The sequence below is a fragment of the Telopea speciosissima genome, chromosome 4, assembly GCF_018873765.1.
Source record: "Telopea speciosissima isolate NSW1024214 ecotype Mountain lineage chromosome 4, Tspe_v1, whole genome shotgun sequence".
Classification (NCBI taxonomy): domain Eukaryota; kingdom Viridiplantae; phylum Streptophyta; class Magnoliopsida; order Proteales; family Proteaceae; genus Telopea; species Telopea speciosissima.
In genome coordinates this window covers 1,215,703-1,234,900 of record NC_057919.1, presented here as the reverse complement: position 1 = coordinate 1,234,900, position 19,198 = coordinate 1,215,703, and the positions used below count along the sequence as shown (strand labels likewise).

The 19,198-nt window shown below is 46.4% G+C and overlaps 1 protein-coding gene across 1 annotated transcript in view; it reads right to left on the bottom strand.

Moving 5' to 3' along the window:
• LOC122657962 (calcium-transporting ATPase 3, endoplasmic reticulum-type) overlaps window positions 1-19,198 on the bottom strand; it is a 200,654-nt gene that overhangs the window by 140,454 nt on the left and 41,002 nt on the right. The gene's annotated exons all lie outside the window — the stretch shown is intronic.

The following is a 19,198-nucleotide window of genomic DNA, read 5'->3' as shown; positions in this document are numbered from 1 at the left end:
CTCAGAATAGATATAAGGATGCAGTTAACAATATGCATGATGGAGGGATGGAGCTCTAACTAGAGCAGAAAACATGTTGTGTCGGGTCATCTCAAGATTGCCTCAACCTAAACCATAGAATACGAACTCGCCTTGAGTACATGTTTCGACCAGCCAACATGATTCAAAATTTCGCGATATATTGTCGAAATTTCGGTAAATTTCGGTAATTTCGACACTACCGAGACGAGATGGGCTTCCGAAATGAAAAAAAGTTCAAATTTCGTAGAAATTTTGGTATATTTCGTAGAAATACTGTGTATTGAGCAGTATATTTCGGTATATTTCAGTAAATTTCGTAGAAATACTTTATGTATTGAGTATTGAACTATTGACTATTAATAAGTTTATGAGTGATGACTTATACACTTATGACTTTATGAGTTTAAACTAAAGGCCACATTTGACTTTATTTTTGTTTCTTTACTTTGTTTAAATTTCTTATGATGTCTTTTAGTACTTAAACAATATGTATTTAACTATTTTATACATCAGGGTCCGACCATATACTGTCAATCAAGGATGCAAACCCAAAACACCACTTTAAGTTTTTTTGCAATATGAAGATTTAAATGTGTTTATTTAGCTTAAATAAGGGTGTACATGAAGTATCAGGCCTTAATATGGCCAAAAACCCACCAAGATGGAGTACGGAGATATGGCAGAAAAAATACCACATTTCGGCGAAATTTCGGTATATTTCGGATATTTTGGATATCTCGACCAGCCCAAGATACCGAGATATCGCGAGATTTCAAACTATGCCAGCCAAAATAGCGAGTTGGGTCAAGATCTCGACGAGTTGGGGTATTTTTTTTTTTTTCAACTCGATGGCTGGTTTCGATGGGTTTTAGACCTAGTTTGGTCATGAGAGCTGGTATACAACCTATTTTGGGTCATTTAAACACAATGGCCTTCATTTCGGGCAGAAGCATTGCTGACAACATCATTCTTTGCTCTGAGATTGTGAGAGGTTTTTGACCGCAAAGCTCACAGCCCGGCGGCCCTCATGAAAATCGACCTTCATAAGGCGTTTGACTCCCTTTGTTGGGACTTCATCTATGATGTGCTTGCCCAAATGGGCTTCCCCCTGCTTTCGTCTGCTGGATCTATGCTTGCATCTCCTCCCCCTCCTTCTCTATCCTTGTCAACGGCTCCCCTGCTGGTTTCTTCCATTCCAAAGTGGGCATTCGTCAAGGATGCCCCTTATCCCCCTTCCTTTTCTCCCTGGCTCTAGAAGTCCTTTCTAGAAGCCTCCAATCCAAAACCGATCTCCATCTCATCTCCCCTATCCCCAAATGCAAGCACATCAACCTCACTCATCTGGCCTTTGCAGATGATCTGATGATCTTCTCTAAGGCCTCCACCTCCTCTATCTCTGCCATCATGGACTCTCTCCACCTCTTTGAATCCCTTTCCAGTCTCCGCATTAACCTCCTCAAATCCAAAATCTTCCTCACTGGCATCCCTGATTCAGTCAAAGCCTCCCTCTTGGATCTAACAGGGTTCTCCATTGGTTCCCCTCCCTGTTAAGTATCTCGGCCTTCCCCTCATTCCTGCTAGGCTATCCAGCCACCATTGTGCTCCCATGCTTGACAACATCCACAAGAGACTCCAACTTTGGAAAGGCAAACTCCTCTCCTATGCTGGCAGGTTGGAATGTGTCAAGTCTGTCCTCCAAGCCTCCTACATCTATTGGACTGGCATCTTTAGTATCCCTAAAGCCACTATCAAGGCTATGGAGCGCCTCTTTTGCGCTTTTCTCTGGAAAGGGTCCAACTCCTCCAAATTCCTCCATCCCTCTAGCTGGAAATCCATTTGCCTTCCCAAATCCAAAGGTGGCTTGGGTATCCTTCGCATTTGCGACTCCAACACTGCGGGTATCCTCAAGCTGATTTGGAAGATCTCTTCCAGTCAGGATTCCATTTAGGTCACTTGGGTCTACTCCTATCTTCTCAAATCGGACTCCATTTGGACTGCCAAGACTCCCTCGGATTGCTCTTGGATTTGGCGTAAAATCCTCCTCCTCAGGCCTCTAGCTCTCCGAGGCACCTCTACCTCTATTGCTGATGGTTCCGCCATCTCTCTCTGGCTTGATCCTTGGCACCCGCTTGGTATCCTCTATAATCTTCTGGGCCCCAGGACGATCTATTCTTCAGGTCTCCCAAAAGCCTCTCCCCTTTCCAGCCTCATCGTCTCTGGATCTTGGACTCCCCCTCCCTCCCTTACCCCATCTACCTTGTCCTTATTCTGGCAGTCCCTCCCCTTCTCCCACCCTTGTTGATAGAATAATTTGGCTTCCTTCCTCCTCTGGCTCCTTCTCCTCTAGGTCAGCCTAGAACTTTGTGCGTGATCCCAGCCCATCCGTCCCCTGGCACACCCTTATTTGGTTCAAGGGCCACATCCCTCGCCATAGCTTTATAGCCTAGAGATCCCTTAGACTTTGCCTCCCTACACAAGCCTTCCTACTGTTAGAAGTCATGTAATAGGGGTAGTTTAGGAACTAGTTACATTACTAGTTGCCTTATTATGTAATTCGGTCTTTTCTTCTTTATTTTCCTTTTACCTCCTTAGGGAGGTGGATGTAATTCTCTATTAGTTATGATTGAATGAATATAGGGTGTATGGAGAAGCCTCTCCATCACAATCGATTACAACCAAATATTCTCTTCTCTCTTCTCTCTTCTCTTGCTATCTTCTTCCTCCTCCAACTTCTTCCTTCTCTCTTCTTACCTTCTAAACCTAAAATCTAACTTGGTATCAGAGCAGGCTCAAGGTTTGAGAGTCGTGTTCAGTCCCTGTTTTCATTCTTTCTCTTCTCTTTGAAATCCTTTGTGTCTAAGGATTCCAAAGAGGAGATTTCTGTGTACAGCTTTGCTTAAAGAGTATGGAATAGGCTTATTTTAGCCTCTTTTGATGATTGAAGGATATACCTGAGCTATTTTGAAGCTCTCTTGATAGTTTGGATCTCATACAAAGGCTGCTACAAGTTCCGCCAAGTTCAAGTTCAGGTTGCAGCTGCTGCTCTTCTCGGATTCCTTTTGTGTCTTGGTCTGGCTTATTTGGATCGCCCAAGGACACTTGTGAGAGTTGTTATGATCTCCCTTGCTGATTGTAGAAGCCATATGAGCAGATAGAGTTCTTGTGTGGGATCCTCTGTTCTGCCCAGGTAAACTCGAGAGTGTTTACTTCTTTTTTCTTGCTTCGAGCAGCAGTTTGCTGCTCCCTTGGTTGAGGGATGTGTATGCATAGCCTTTGTAAGGCTGTTTTACTTGTTTGAAGTTATTACTACACCTTGCAAGCCTTTGTGAGGCCTCTTCTTAGGGACTGCCTGCTGGACTGCTGTTGTTATGCACTAGAAGTGCTTGATTTAAGTCCTCTTAGAGATTTGCTGCTAGGACTGCTTCGGCAGTGCGCTATCCTAGACTGCTTATTGAATTTTTTGCTTGTTTGGGTTGAGTGTGTACTCCCCACTTATCTTTGGTGTTCTTGTTTATTGTCTTTGGTAAAGAATGGCTGCTTCAGATGCATCTATACTTGGTACTGCTGATTCACAGCCCCATACTGTTGTCCCTCCGTTGGCTTATGAGAGTACTCACCAACAGATTTCTTTTGTGAAGCTTGATGGTACTAATTACCTAGATTGGTCACATTCTGTGAGACTTTCTCGTAGGAGTAAGGGCAAACTTGGATATATCACAGGTGCTATCAAGGCTCCCACAGCTGGTTCACCTACTTTTGATAAATGGGAGACTGAAAATTCTACAGTTATGACATGGTTGATCTTCTCCATGAAGCCTGAGATTGGGAGAAGGTTTATAAGGAAGGAAACAGCCAAAGCTATTTGGGATAGTGTCTCTGTGGCCTTTGACAGGGTAGGTGACACTGCCAAGGTCTATCAGCTCCATCAAAGAATCCACTCATTGAAACAGGGTTACAGCACTATTTCTGAGTACTACAGTGTGTTCCTTAGTCTTGTGGAAGAGTATGATCACTACAGAGACCTTCATTTGACCAACCCAGAGGATGAAGCCAAGGTGTATCTGACTCTTGAAAAGGAACGTGTATTCTCTTTGCTTGGTGGTCTGAACTCTGACTATGAGCCAGTTAGACTCCAGCTGTTAGGCCGGTCTCCCCTTCCCTCTCTTAGTGAAGTCTGTAGTTACTTACAGAGTGAAGAGACCAGGCGACTTACTATGGCACCACCACCAGCATCATCTGAGAGGTCAGCCCTCAATTCTAGTTCTGTTCGAGACACCCATGAAGGTGGTAGAGGCCCAGGGCCTAACCGTGAGGAAGCCAGTACTGTGGAGACAGTTGGTGCCAGTGGGGTTGGGCGAGACAGATTTAAATGTGATCATTGTGGACGCACTGGACACACCAAGGATAAGTGTTGGTCTCTCCATGGTCGTCCTCCTGGTATGCGTGGTCGTGGTGGCCGTAGAGGGGGAGCTCGAGCTCATTCCGCAGCGGCGACTGATGCTGATGCCCCACAGGATGACTCCACATTTATGGATGCAGTGGTTCGCAGGGTTGTGTCACAGTTGAGCACATCTTCTACATCTAGTATGGCTGGATCCTCATCATCCTCAGCTTTGCAGGTCTCCACCTCAGCTTCCACTGCTGCCCAGTCTTAGGTCATTGACTCGGGTGCCATGGACCATATGACTGGTACGTCTCATTATTATGATTCCTATACCATTTGCTCTGGTAAGGACAAGGTTAGGGTAGCTGATGGCTCCCTTTCCTCCATATCTGGTAAGGGTAATATCCCTGTGACATCATCTATTTCCCTCTCTTCTGTTCTTCATGTCCCTAACCTTACACTGAATCTTTTATCTGTGAGTCATTTGACTAAATCTCTCAACTGTTGTGTTACTTTTTTTTCCTTCTCACTGTCTTTTTCAGGATTTGGTGACGAAGAAGATTATTGGTAGTGGACTTGAGGATTAAGACCTCTACTTTTTTGATCCGCTTTTGCCCACAGCTCATTCCTATGTGTGTGGTCGAAATGATAGTAGTTATGTGGATTCTATTATGTTATGGCATCGCCGTCTTGGCCATCCATCTTTTGTAGTAATGGGGAAACAATTGCCTCACTTATTTTCATCTATTGCCTCTTCTCATGTTTTTCAATGTGAACCATGTATGCTTGCCAAACATTGTCGGTCTTCATATCCTTATCATGGTAATAGAACTGTTGCTCCTTTTCATATTGTGCATACTGATGTTTGGGGTCCTTCTCCTACTACTTCTTTATTTGGCTTTCGTTACTTTGTGTCATTTGTTGATGATTTTTCCCGTGTCACATGGACTGTACTTTTGAAACATAAGAGTGATGTTTGCGATGCCTTTCAGAATTTTTACCAAATGATCCTTACTCAATTTGAGACCCGCATCAAAATTGTGCGATCTGATAAAGGGGGAGAGTACATGTTTGGTGGTCTTCAAACCTTCTTTACTACTCATGGCATTATCCATCAGCTAGCGTGTGTTGACACGCCCCAACAAAATGGGGTTGCTGAGAGGAAAAATCGCCATCTTCTGGAGGTCACCCGTAGTCTATTGTTTGGCATACATGTCCCCAAGACCTTCTGGTCCGCTGCTCTTCTCACTGCCTCCTTTCTCATCAATCGTATGCCCTCCAAGCTTCTTCATTTCAAATCTCCCTCGGACATCTTATCTCCCCAAGGCCTCTGCTTTTTCTTTTCCTCCTCGAGTCTTTGGCTGTGTTTGTTATGTGCATGTTAACAAATCTGCTCGCACTAAACTTGACCCCAAAGCTCTAAAGTGTCTCTTCTTTAGGTACTCTTCTACTACCAAGGGGTACAAGTGTTATCATCAAGGTACTAAAACTCGGGTCTCAGTATCAACTCGACTCTTGGAAAAACCGAGACGAGTCGAGATCTCGCCGAGTTGGTGCATTTTTTTTTTTTCAACTCGAAGCCTCAACTTTGGGTCAACCCAAGATCTGGACCCAAGATCCGAGATCTCGCCGAGATATGTCGAGTTTTGTCCAATTAGGTAAGGTATTTAAGTGGTAGGTGGGTTAAAATAATGGGTCAAAACAAAGATCCAACCGAGATCCGAGATCTCGCCGAGATATTGCACTTTTGAGACTCGTAGGCAATTTCATCTCGGCTTTTCCAAAAACCGAGAAACTCGACGAGATCTCGCAAGCAAGTTCTCGAACTATGGTTATCATCCTTCTTCCCGCCGATGTATCATTTCCAAGGATGTTACTTTTCTTGAGTGAGTCCCCTTCTTTGTCCCTTCTCAGCATCCTCTTCAGGGGGAGAATTGTGGGAGTGAACAGGCTACTGAGGATTTCTTCCTTTCTCCTCTACCTACATCTCCTTTTATGCTTGACATTGGAAAACACAGGACTGTAGATGTGGTTGAGGTTGATCAGGGGGGAATACAGATTTGGCTGTTCAAAGTGGTTCTGATAAGGAGAAGGATTACCACATTACATACAAAAAAGGTGAAGGCTTGCATAATACAAGAAAGAAGACCTACCAAGAGTCCTCTTCAGATCCAGATCCACATCCTGAGATTCATCCTTCTCAATCAGGTGACATTTCTTCTCCTCCATCTGATTTGGACCTTCCTATTGCTATTAGGAAAGGGAAAAGAACTTGTACTAATCCTATATCCCAGTCCGTTTCCTATGATGCAATTTCTCCTACAGGCCTTGCCTTTATTACTGCTCTCTCTACTGCTTCCATTCCCAAGAATGTCATTGATGCTATGTCTGACCCAAAGTGGAGACAAGCCATATCTGAGGAGATGATGGCACTTGAAAAGAATGGTACTTGGCAACTTGTTGACCTTCCCAAGGGACGTGTCCCAGTTGGATGCAAATGGGTCTACAAATCAAGTACAAATCTGATGGCAGTATTGAGAGATACAAATCAAGGTTGGTGGCCAAAGGGTACAGTCAAGTCTATGGAATTGACTACCAGGAGACATTTGCCCCTGTAGCCAAGCATAACTCAATAAGAGTTCTTTTATCTTTGGCTGCCAATAAAGATTGGCATTTATATCAGCTGGATGTGAAGAATGCCTTCCTTCATGGTGACTTGGAAGAGGAAGTGTACATGCGAACTCCACCAGGCTTCAAGATGCCTTCAGCTGAAGGGAAAGTGTGCCTCCTTAAGAAGGCTCTATATGGTCTCAAACAGTAACCAAAGGCATAGTTTGAGCGCTTCCGATAGGCTATTCTGAAGAATGGATACTCCCAGAGCCAAGCTGATCATACTCTCTTTACCAAGCGGAGTAATGGTACTATCACAACTCTCATTGTCTATGTTGATGATATTGTGGTCACGGGAGATGATACAGCTGAGATAGGTAAATTGAAGAGCTACTTGGCACAACAGTTTGAGATCAAAGATCTGGGTCCCTTGAAGTACTTCTTAGAAATAGAAGTATCAAGGACCAAGAGAGGAATCAACATATGTCAAAGGAGGTTTATTCTTGACATGTTGACAGAGACAGGGATGTTAGGCTGTAAACCAGCAAACTCTCCTATTGAGCAGAACCACAAACTAGGAGAGGATTGTGGTCCTTCTCTTGTTGATGCGGGGAAGTATCAAAGGCTAGTGGGGAAGCTTATCTATCTCTCTATGACTCGGCCAGATATCTCTTATGCAATGAGAGTTGTCAGCCAATTCATGCATGCTCCCAAGAGTGGCCATTTGGATGTTGTGTATCGCATTCTAAGGTATTTGAAGTCCTCTCCAGGGAAAGGACTGTTGTATGCAAGGCACAACCACTTAAGAGTGGAAGGTTTCACAGATGCCGATTGGGCTGGTTCCATTACAGACAGGAGATCTACCTCCGACTATTGTACCTTTGTGGGAGGTAACTTAGTCACATGGAGGAGCGAGAAACAGCATGTTGTGGCCAGATCTAGTGGCGAGGCAGAATTTACAGCTATGGCACACGGAGTGTGTGAGCTCATCTGGCTGAAAAGACTTCTTCAAGAACTGGTATTTGACACTGAAGGACCCATGAGACTGTACCTTGACAACAAGGCTGCCATCGATGTGCCTGACAACCCAAGGTGCAACATGATTGGACTAAGCACATTGAGGTTGATAGGCATTTCATCAAGGAGAAGATAGACTCTGGCTGTATTTGTACTCCTTTTGTGAAGACTGGTGATCAGTTGGCAGATATCTTCACCAAAGCTCTTGGCTCTCCTCAGTTTAGTTCTTTTCTAAGCAAGCTGGGAATGCATGATATATATTCTCCAACTTGAGGGGGAGTGTTAGAAGTCACGTAATAGGGGTAGTTTAGGAACTAGTTATATTACTAAGTTGCCTTATTATGTAATTCTATCTTTTCTTCTTTATTTCCCTTTTACCTCCCTAGGGAGGTGGATGTAATTCTCTATTAGTTATGATTGAATGAATATAGGGTGTATGGAGAAGCCTCTCCATCACAATCGATTACAACCAAATATTCTCTTCTCTCTTCTCTCTTCTCTTGCTATCTTCTTCCTCCTCCAACTTCTTCCTTCTCTCTTCTTACCTTCTAAACCTAAAATCTAACTCCTGCTGCACCGTAACATCTCTGTCTCCCCTTCTTGCATCTTTTGTTGGAGTGGTCATGAGGATATAGCCCACCTTTTCTTTTCCTGTCCCTTCTCCTCCACCATCTGGAAAAAGGCCCTTTCCCTCATTTGGCCCCGAAATAGAAGACCGTTGGATTTTGATCAGGAATGGCACAGGTTGGTGAAAGCTTTCTCAAGGAAGTCTGTCTGTGACACTATTGGCAAGCTGGTTTCTGAGTTGCTATCTATCATATTTGGATGGAGCGAAACCTTAGGAGATGGACTTCCAACTCTCGATCTTTTGATCTGATTTGGAAGGCCATCTCCTTCGACATCTCTTCTAAAGTCAACTGTGGTCGCATTCGTCGTTCTTTGGACTCCCCAAGGAACAGGCATATTGTTGTTTCCTGGGGATTTGATTTGTCTCTTTTGAGGACCCCCTCCTCTGCGTAGGCTGGGCTGGTCGCCTTCCCTTCCCCCCTTCCCTCTCTCTTCTCTCTCTTGTTTATACCCCCCCTTTTTCTCCCTGCCCCCTCCTTGGGTATGGTAATATATTCATTCATCCAAAAAAAAAAGTTTGAAAAATCAAAGTTCAAATAGGAGTTTCAATTAGTGGGAAACCCAGACAGACACTTAATTACACTTATTTATCCCTAATATCGAGGGCGAATGCGGGCAACGTAAAAGTTGCTCCATTGTGACCAAGTGGTCACAGGTTCGAGTCTGGAAACAGCCTCTCTACGAAAGCAGGGGTAAGGCTGCGTACATTATGACCCTCCCTAGACCCCGCAATGGCGGGAGCCTTGTGCACTAGGTACACCCTTTTTTTTTCCCTAATATCATTTAAGTAAATGTTTTTGTATTTGTATTTGTATTTCATTTACTTAAGATATTATTCATAAATAAGCCAAAAAAAAACTATTTGAATCCAATAAAAATAGTTTAAAAAATCAACCCCCTAGTTCAAGAACAAAAACTGGATTTTCGGCGGTAGGTGCAATTTTCAATTTTTTAATGCTGAGGCTTTTCTCAAATATAAAAATTCCATATATCTTAATATGGTAAAACATTGCTAAAAACCAAAATTGCGGTAAATTCATTCAGAGCGATTTTGACAGCATTCGCGCACACTAAATTCAGTTTAACCGGTGCATAACTCCTTCAATATAAATCAAACTGAAGTTCAGTCTGATTTATATTGAAGGAGTTATGCACCAGTCAAACTTAATTTGGTGTGCTCGAATGCTGTCAAAATCGCTTTGAATCATAGTTATCAAGGCGTCGCCATGGCATCCAGGCTCCTTGGTCGCCTTGGACGCCTTGGGCGCCATGGCGGGCACTTTCCCGCCATGGCAGTGTCGCCTTGAATTTTGCCCCTCTAAAACGCCATGGTCGCTTTCTCGCCTTGATAATTATGCTTTGAATGAAAATATTTTTTTGAACATCAAAACAAAAGAATATTTTACTGCACTTTTGGTTTTTAGCAATGTTTTACCATATTAAGATATATGGTTTAGATTTGAGAAAAAACCCAGCATTAAAAAGTTGAAAATTGCACCTCCTGGCTACCGCCGAAAATCCAGTTTTTGTTCTTGAACTGGGAGGTTGACTTTTTATCCTTTTGCAATTTGATTTTTTAACTATTTTTATTGGATTCAAATAGGAGGGTTTTTGCTTATTTATGAATAATATCTTAAGGACATGTATTTCATTTACTCAAATGATATTAGGCATAAATAAGTATTTGTCTTGGTTTCTAGCATAAATAAGTGTCTGTATACCAAGGTTTGCATAAATAGGTATCGGTATACCAAGATTTCCCACCGAGATGACCAAAACCACGAGATCTCGCCGAGATGGGGTAATAAATGGTATTGGGATGACCAAAACCACGAGATCGCCCGAGATGGGGTATTTTTTCGTATCATCAGACATCTTGTCTCGACCATTTCAAATAGCGAGAAACTCGTCGAGATCTCACGAGTTCTCCTCCCATAACTTAAAACACAACCTTGTTTTTGGGGGGGTGGAAAATGAATAATTCATTACCAAAACCCCCAAAAACGGGGGGAGAAGGGGGGGAATACACAGGGGGAAAAAGAGGGGAGGAAGATACAAAGACGCAAGCCCTAGGGAGAAGGGACAGGCGACTGAAAAAGAGAGATAAGCCCCAGGAGACAACAATACTCCTGTTCCTTGGAGAATCAATAAGAGAACTATGGGGTAACATGTGGAGCTTGGAGCTGATATCAAAATATATGGCTTTCCAAATCATATCAAGAAAACGGGAGTTGGAGGTCCATCTACGAAGATTCCACTCCATCCAAATGTGGGAGATAACAGCACCAAACACAAGCTTGCTTGCAATATCACAAATAATATTGCCAGAGAAGGACATACCCAACCAAAGCCACTCCCTTGAGAAGGGTAAGCGTCTTCTTCTACGGGGCCAACAGGATTCAAGGGCTTTTTTCCAAATAGAAGAGGCAAAGGAACAATAGAAGAAAAGGTGATCGATGTCCTCAAGACCGTTCCAACAGAGGATTCAGGAGAGAGAAACAAGGAGCTGCCAGTTGAAGAGCAAGGATTGGGTGCGGAGGCAGTGGATAAAGGCTCTCCAAACAGTAAAACTATAGCAGGCGATATGACCTTACCACACAAGGTTGTGCCAAGGGACGGTGGGGGCTCGAAGTCTAACGAAGTCCCAAGCCGAGCGGGAGCTAAAAAGGCCTAAAGAGGAGGGGACCCAGGAGACTATATCTGATGATGAAGGGATGGGGGGGAGGGGGGAGAGAGGCGCAGACCTGGGAGAGTACCGTGGGATAATGTTGAGTTGTTGAGTTGTAATTAGTTTGTTATTCATTTTAGTTATTCACCTCTATTGTAGTTAGACTTAGACTATTAGTAGGTTTCCTACTAAGAGTTTTTTTTTTTTTTTTTTTTGGATGAATAAATAATTTCATTACCAAAGGAAAGAAAGAGGGGGAAGGGAACAAGCGCGAACCAAATACAACTCCCACCAAAACAGTAAGGGCAAGCAAAATCAAAGGCAAGATCCCACACAAACTACTCACTAAACAAACCAAAATAAAGGACCAACAAGGCAATCCGAAGGCAGCCTCAGAGAAACAAGACCTCTAGCATGGGTCCACAATCTCGCGGTAGAAAACATGATCTCTAGTAACCGAACTCGGAAGCAAGATCTTCTCAGTGCAGGGAAGGGAGTAGGCAATGTAGGGGCGCATCTTAGGGAAAAGAGGGGAGTTGGGGTTACAACGGCGGAAAACACGAAGAGGCGGGGGAGCATTAGGCTAGGGCTCATAGGAGGGAGCAACAGAAGAACTAAGGCCCAAATAAGAGTGGGCCAACAAACCGGGGTTATAGCAAAGGGGTGAAATAGGAGTAATTGGACTGTTGGGCCCAGCTGGTTTAAAAGGCCCAGCCGAAACAAAGGAAGAGGGGAGGGAGGGGGAGATGTGCCGAGGAATGGAATGGGAAGAAAAAGGAGAAGGGTTCACCTCGGGGCCCACTAGAGGGGGACCACGTGAAGAGGACAGAAAGGGATATTTAATGCTGTTGAGATAGCTAAAAATCCCGAAACAAAAAGGGGAGGAAATGAGAGGGATAGAAGGAGAAGTCAAGGCGACAGAGGGAGCAATCGACTCGACAACGGAAGAGGAAAGGGGCTCTTCAACAGAGGAAGGGGACATCGCCAGAGGCATAGAAGAGGTAAGAGTGGCAAGGGTAGCAGAAAAGGAGTCAGGCAGCGATTCAAAAGGGAGGAAACGGTTAGGACCAGCAGTCTGAAGACCGTCGGAGACCACCAGACGAGGAGGTAAGGGGAGGCCACGAACAGATTTAGATCGCCGCCGCCAGCGACCACAAGATGGAGGAGAGGGTTCACCATCACCACCACGACGGGAGGCGTTAGGAGGAGGGCATAGGGAGTGAGAGGAAAGGACGGGATCGAAAGAGGGTAAAATAGGGGGAAAATCACTGGATTGATGGGAGGAGGGACGGTGAGAACAGGGGGATCAAGGGGGATGCAGGAGGGTTCTAGAAGAGGTGGGAAAAGGAGATGGATTTTGCCAGAGATGGCATTTACCCTGGGAGTGACCGAACACTCGACAGGAAGCACAAACGGGGAGTCCAGTCGAAGCTCACAGGCTGCTGGAAGGAAAACCCTTCATTGTCAGAGACTATGATTTACGGAAGGGGAGCACAACGGTGACTTCCACACAGATTCGTGCAAAGGCAAGACGATCTTTTTTCTTTGTTCTTCCATCTGAGAAGAGAGGCTTTTCCAAGAACAGAGCCCGCCACACTGAGACCATCCTCACACCAAAAATGGAGCGGAAGCCCCGGCAGAGAAACCCATAGAGAGATAGAGCTAAGGTCAAGCTTGTTAAGCTACAAGTGCCTATCCCATTGTCTGAGGAGGATAGGTTTCCTACCAACATTCCAAGGACCACCCTCAAGCACACGAGATTTATCCATGTCGTCAGAAAATTTGAAGATGAGGCCATTTCCAACCAAAAAAGTCTCTACTGAACCCATGAGCTTCCATTTATTGGAAAGAGAGGATTTGACAATCGGAAAAGGGGGGCGGCTACCAATGAAATGCCCTACATATACTCCCAACTATTTCCTCCTAGCTTGGAGCACCACGGAAGATGGATCTACCTCACTTTTCCCATTAATTTGAAGATTATTATGTACAGTAATAAGCCCTTGATACTTTCCCTTAATCAGATTTGAGTTTCCTGCAAAAATAAAAACAAAAAAAAATGATTTCATATGCCTGGAGGTACCCTATTTTGGGAGTTTTCTGGGTAGATTTGGTATCTGCAATTAATCTAGATCTGTCCATTAGATCCAACTGATATTTTAGGGCATTGAAGGCCCCCTGGATAGGTCCTTTAACCAAAGTTTGAGGCTGATCCCAGCGTCTGATTTGATGTAATCAAAAATCTCCCTGAAGCTAGCGGTACCCTATTTTTTCTGGACAACATCAATTCTGTAATTACTAGAGACTGTCCATCAGATCTGTCTGATATTTTAGGGCATTATTGGCCCTTCTGAAAGGCCCCCTCGATGATTTAATGTCCATCTGACATCTTGATTTTGTGATTGTAAATTAATTAAGAAAAAGATGAAGAAGAAGGAGGGAAACCGAGAGGGAGAAGAGGAGAAGAGATGTGCAACTTGGGAGTTACACAATATGTGTAACCCTCCCTCTAAACTTCAATATATAGCCACTCAAGGGCAAAATAGGAAAACAGATAAAATAAAAGAAATAAACTCAAGAGCTCTCCTGACCTCCCTTCTCCCCTGCCCACCTCCGCCGCCACCATCACCACCTCCCATGGCACCAACTCCTTCTCCTCCACCCCCACCACCAACCTCACCTCCACCTCCATCAACCTTTCTTCAACCTCCACCACTTCTCCCTCTTCTGTCACCATCACCCCTCCCACCAAAACCACCTCCATCCCCACCCCCCCTTCAACCATCATCCATACCACCTCCACCACCTCCATTTTAGGCCCTACACCACCTTCTTGGTCTTCGGAGGCTTCCCTCCCCCCCTCATCCTCGAGCTCTGGTCTTTCTCTCCACTACATCAAACCTGCTTCTAATGAAGGTGCTTCCTTCGCCCTCTGCCCCTCCTCCTCTCTTTCCCCTGAAATCTCCAAGTGGCAATCATGCCTCATAGGACATTTCCTTGGTTCGAGACCCTCCTTCAACACTACCAAGGCCTCCCTCACCAAACAATGGAGAGCCCAGGGTTCTCTAGACATCTTCCTGCTTGACAGTGGAGTATTTGTGTTCAAGTTCTTCTCCATTTCTGCTAAGGCTAGAGCCTTAGATGGTGTCCCATCGCTGGTTGGACCCCAACCCATTTTCGTCCGCCAGTGGGACCCTTACACTCTGTTCCACAAGGTCGACTTCAACTCACTTCCCTTGTGGGTTGCCCTGCCTGGTCTCCCCTTCCAGTTTTGGAGCCAAGACAGCCTTAGTAAAATTGGCTCTGTTTTGGGCTCTCCACTCTACTCCGACGCTCGCACCCGCAAGATGGACAAATTATCTTTCGCAAGGATCTGCATCAACATCTCTGCAGATAGCCCTCTACCTTCCTCCGTCACAATCATCGAAGAAGATGGCTTCAACTTCGAGCAGCCTGTAAAATTCGAATGGATTCCCCCTCACTGCTCTTACTGTAAAGTCTTTGGGCACCACTCCAAGGACTGCTCCGGTAAAGCCCCTGTTGTCGCTGCTGTGGACTCCCAGGCCCCTTCACTCCATGACGCCATCGCTACAACTACGGCTGTTCATCCTTTCAGAGTTCCAGAAAGCCTTGTTGTTGCTCCTGAAGACCTTGCTGATGCTCACACAGCCCTTCTGGCTCCTGCCGCCGGCTACTCTGGCCACAAGCCTGGCTCTGCTAGCAACCCACCTCCCCCTCTGCCCTCAAGCCCCTCCAGATCTCCTAGCAGAGGTAGGATCAAAGTTCGCCACCGCAAAAGACGTCGCCGCCGTGCTCTCCCCTCCTCCGCCTCCCCGGCTCACAAGGAAGACGCCTCGGTTGCTGTGCCTATCTCCGACAACTCACTGCTGCCTGCCATCCTGGAAGACGCTTTGACCTCTGATCCAATCAGGCTGGCTCCATCGATCGAGATTGCTCCCCATTGGTCCCTCTGAAGTTTGTACGTTGACTGCCAATGCTTCAAACCTCCTGCGTTCTCAGCAGTCCAGAGCTTCCAGAGAAGGTTACACCAATTTGGCCCCTGTTCACTTCGCCGGGTCTCCTCCCCCCAAGATTGCCTCAAGACGTAGCAGCCTGCACTCTCTAGCCAGCTCTGTCAACAGTCTGTCCAGAGATCAGAACATCCAAGGTAGACCTCTCGCTGGTTGTGCTTCGTTGCGAAGAGGGTTCTTGAGCGACTGCTTTCCCCCTGCCTCGTCTTCCCTTCCCCTTTTGTCGCCCCCCACCTCGATACTTCCCCCCCTCTTACCTAACACCCCTGGCCCCAACCATAACCTTTTCACCAACCAAATCTTACCTTCCGCTAACCGTACCCCCCTCTTATCCAAACCGGCCCAACCTCCTTCCAAACCATCCTCTTTAAACCACTTCCCTTCCCTATTTACTTACAATCTACCCATTTTACCCCCACCTCCTCATTTAATTACCTCTAACCCCTGTGTACCTAGTCCCTCCACCTCATCACACCAAACCCGACCCTCCCGACCCTCCTCTCCAAACCATTCCTTCCCCCCCTTCACTGACACCCTTACCCTTGAAGCCCCCCCTACCCTCCACCTCCTCTTTTCTTACCGAATCTACCCCTAACCCTCTCCCGTGTCATAATTCCTTTTCCCCCCTCTCTCTCCCCTTGTCCGCAGACTTCTCCCTCCCCTCCCCCGCATTGGCCTCGGCCATTCCCTCCCCCCCTTGGTCACGATCTTCCCCCCTCCCCCCCCCCCCTTTGCGTGGTTCTGATTACCCTCTTGCAGACTACATTATTGCCAAGTATCGTCCCACTTTAGCCTACTCTCGTAGGAGGTACAGAAGTGTACCCCCTAGATTTTCGCTGCCCCCCTCCCTTTAGTTTCCATGTCTGCTGGTTTCTTCTGGAATGTTAGGGGTCTCAACTCCCTGGCCAAGTACCAAGACATCAGAGATCATATTAAGTCCTCCCATTCCTCCTTCTGCGCCCTCCTGGAGACTCGTGTTCTTCATGACAATGCCTCTCGCATTGCCGCTTCCATCGCCCCTTCGTGGTCCTTCCACTCCAACTACAACCATTCTCCAAATGGTCGTATTTGGATCCTTTGGGACCCTTCCAAAATTACCATCTCCATCTCTCACTCCTCTACCCAGCTTATCCACCTTCTCTCCCTCCCCAACTCCACCATTTCTTTCTACCTCATAATTGTCTATGCCCCCAACAGGGTCGTGGATCGCTCTTCCCTTTGGGATGACCTGTCTCATATTAAAGATAGGATTGGCCCTCTTCCCTAGGGAGTGGGGGGTGATTTCAATGTTGTCAGATCCCAATCTGAGAAAGTTGGTGGTCGCCCTATTGACTTACATTCCGTCCAGGCCTTCAATGACTGTCTTGAAGACATTGGTATTGATGACCTCAGATGGTCTAGTTCCCCCTCACCTGGCACTACCGCAGGGGGGGCTCTGACCGTATTGCTTGCAAGCTTGACCGGGTTCTCACCAACGAAGCCTGGCTCACCTCTTTTCCCCAATCCAATGCCAACTTCCTTCTCCAGGGGCTTTCTGACCATAGTCCATGTCATCTCCTCATCCAGCAGTACACCTCTCTCGGGCCGAAACCTTTTAAATTCTTTGACATGTGGACCTCCCACCCTCTCTTTCTCCCTACCATTCTTAATGCTTGGAACTCCCCTGTCCATTGCCACTCCCTCCCCCTCATTGCTTTTGCTCGTAAACTCCGACTCACCAAATCTGAGCTCAAATCCTAGAGCTCTGCCACCTTTGGCAACCTCCCCTCCAGAGTCTCCTCCTGCCGCTCAAATCTGGACTCGGTGCAATCCTGGCTCCAGTTGGATCCTATCAACCCCTCGCTGGCTGAGGACGAAAGAAAGCTTACCGATGAGCTCTTCTCCCTGTCCTCTCTGGAAGAAAGCTTCCTTCGCCAGAAAGCCCACATCAAGTAGCTTGAGCTTGGTGACTCCAACTCTGCTTTCTTCCACCGCTGCTCCCCTCTGACCACCGTCTCTGCCATTAAGGCTGAGGCGGCTTCCTTTTTCTCATCCCTCTTCAATCCCCCTCTCCCCCCTCCCTCTCCCATCTCTCCTGGCCTCATCAATAAATTTGTCCCCTCTTCCATGTCTAACTTTCTTCTGACCATCCCCTCTGATGATGAGATTACTAAGGCTATCTTGTCCCACAAGACCAATAAGGACCCTGGCCCTGACGGATTCAGCATGAGGTTCTTCCTTAGCTACTAGGATCACATCAAGGGCGACCTCATCAAAGCCATCCGTAGCTTTTTCTTTAATCCCAGCCAGCTTACCCAGGTCAAACAGACTTTCCTCTGCCTCATCCCTAAAAAAGATGGAGCATCCTCTCTCTCTGATTTTAGACCTATCTCCCTCTGCAACCTCCTTTACAAGTTCATTGCCAAAATTCTGGCCAACAGAATCCAGCTTGTCATTCCTTCCTTAGTCAGCCCCAATCAATCTGCTTTCATCTCTGGCAGGAGCATTGCGGATAACATTATCCTATGCCTTGAAATTGTACGTGGCTTTGACCGCAAATCCTACCCCCCCGCTGCCCTTATGAAAATTGATCTCCATAAAGCTTTTGACTCCCTCATATGGGACTTCATCTGCAATGTGCTCTCTCAGATGGGCTTTCCCCATCCTTTCATCCGTTGCATCTTTGCTTGCATCTCCACCCCCTCCTTCTCGGCTGTTGTCAATGGCTCCCCCGCTGGTTTCTTTCACTCTAAAGCCGGAATTCGTCAGGGATGCCCTCTCTTCACCTTCCTCTTTTCCTTAGCCTTGGAAGTCCTCTCTAGGAGCATCCAAGGCAAAACTGACCTCCATCTTATCTCCCCCCTCCCCAAATGCAAGCAGCTCAATCTCACCCACCTGGCCTTTGCGGATGATCTTATGATCTTCTCCAAAGCCTCTCCCTCCTCCATCTCTGCCATTATGGCCTCCCTTAACCTCTTCGAGAGTCTTTCTGGCCTCCGTATTAACCTCCTTAAACCCAAACTCTTCCTCTCTGGTGTCTCGGATCTTGAGAAGGATTCCCTCCTCCATCTCACTGGTTTCCCTCTGGGTTCCCTCCTCCATTTCTGATGGGTTCTCCACTTCCTTATGGCTCGACCCTTGGCATCCATTTGGAGTTCTCTATAACTTCTTTGGTCCTAGGAAAATTTACTCTTCCAGGATTCCAAAATCTGCCCCCCTTTCTTCCATCATATCTAATGGCAATGGGTCCCTCCCCTCCCCCCTCACCCCCCCTCTCCCTAATATGGGCCTCCCTCCCCCCCTTCCCCCCTTCCCCCCCTGGTCTTGCGGACAAGGTCTGTTGGCTTCCCCCCAACAATGGCCTCTGTAGCTTCAAATCTGCCTGGAACCTAGTTAGACCTCAAGCTCCCTCTGTCCTTTGGCCCAAGCTAGTCTGCTTTAAAGGACACATCCCCCGCCACAGCTTCCTTGTCTGGAGAACCCTAAACCACTGCCTCCCAACCCAAGCCTTCCTCGCCCACCGAAGAATCCCTGTCCCAACCTCTTGCATTCTCTGCTGAAATGGCTCTGAAGACATTGACCATCTCTTTTTCGCCTGCCCTTTTTCTTCCACCATCTGGAAAAAAGCCCTGTCGTTCATCTGGCCTCTCAGCAGGAGTATTCTTCCTTTCGCTCGAGAGTGCCCTTGGATGGCCTTGACTTTTCCTGGATGCAACACCTGTGACACCATTGGCAAGCTTGTGCTCGGCGCTACTATTTATCACATTTGGATGGAGAGGAACCTTAGGAGATGGACTTCCAAATCTCGTTCTTTTGACTTGATTTGGAAAGCCATCTCTTGGGATGTCTCCTCTAAGCTTA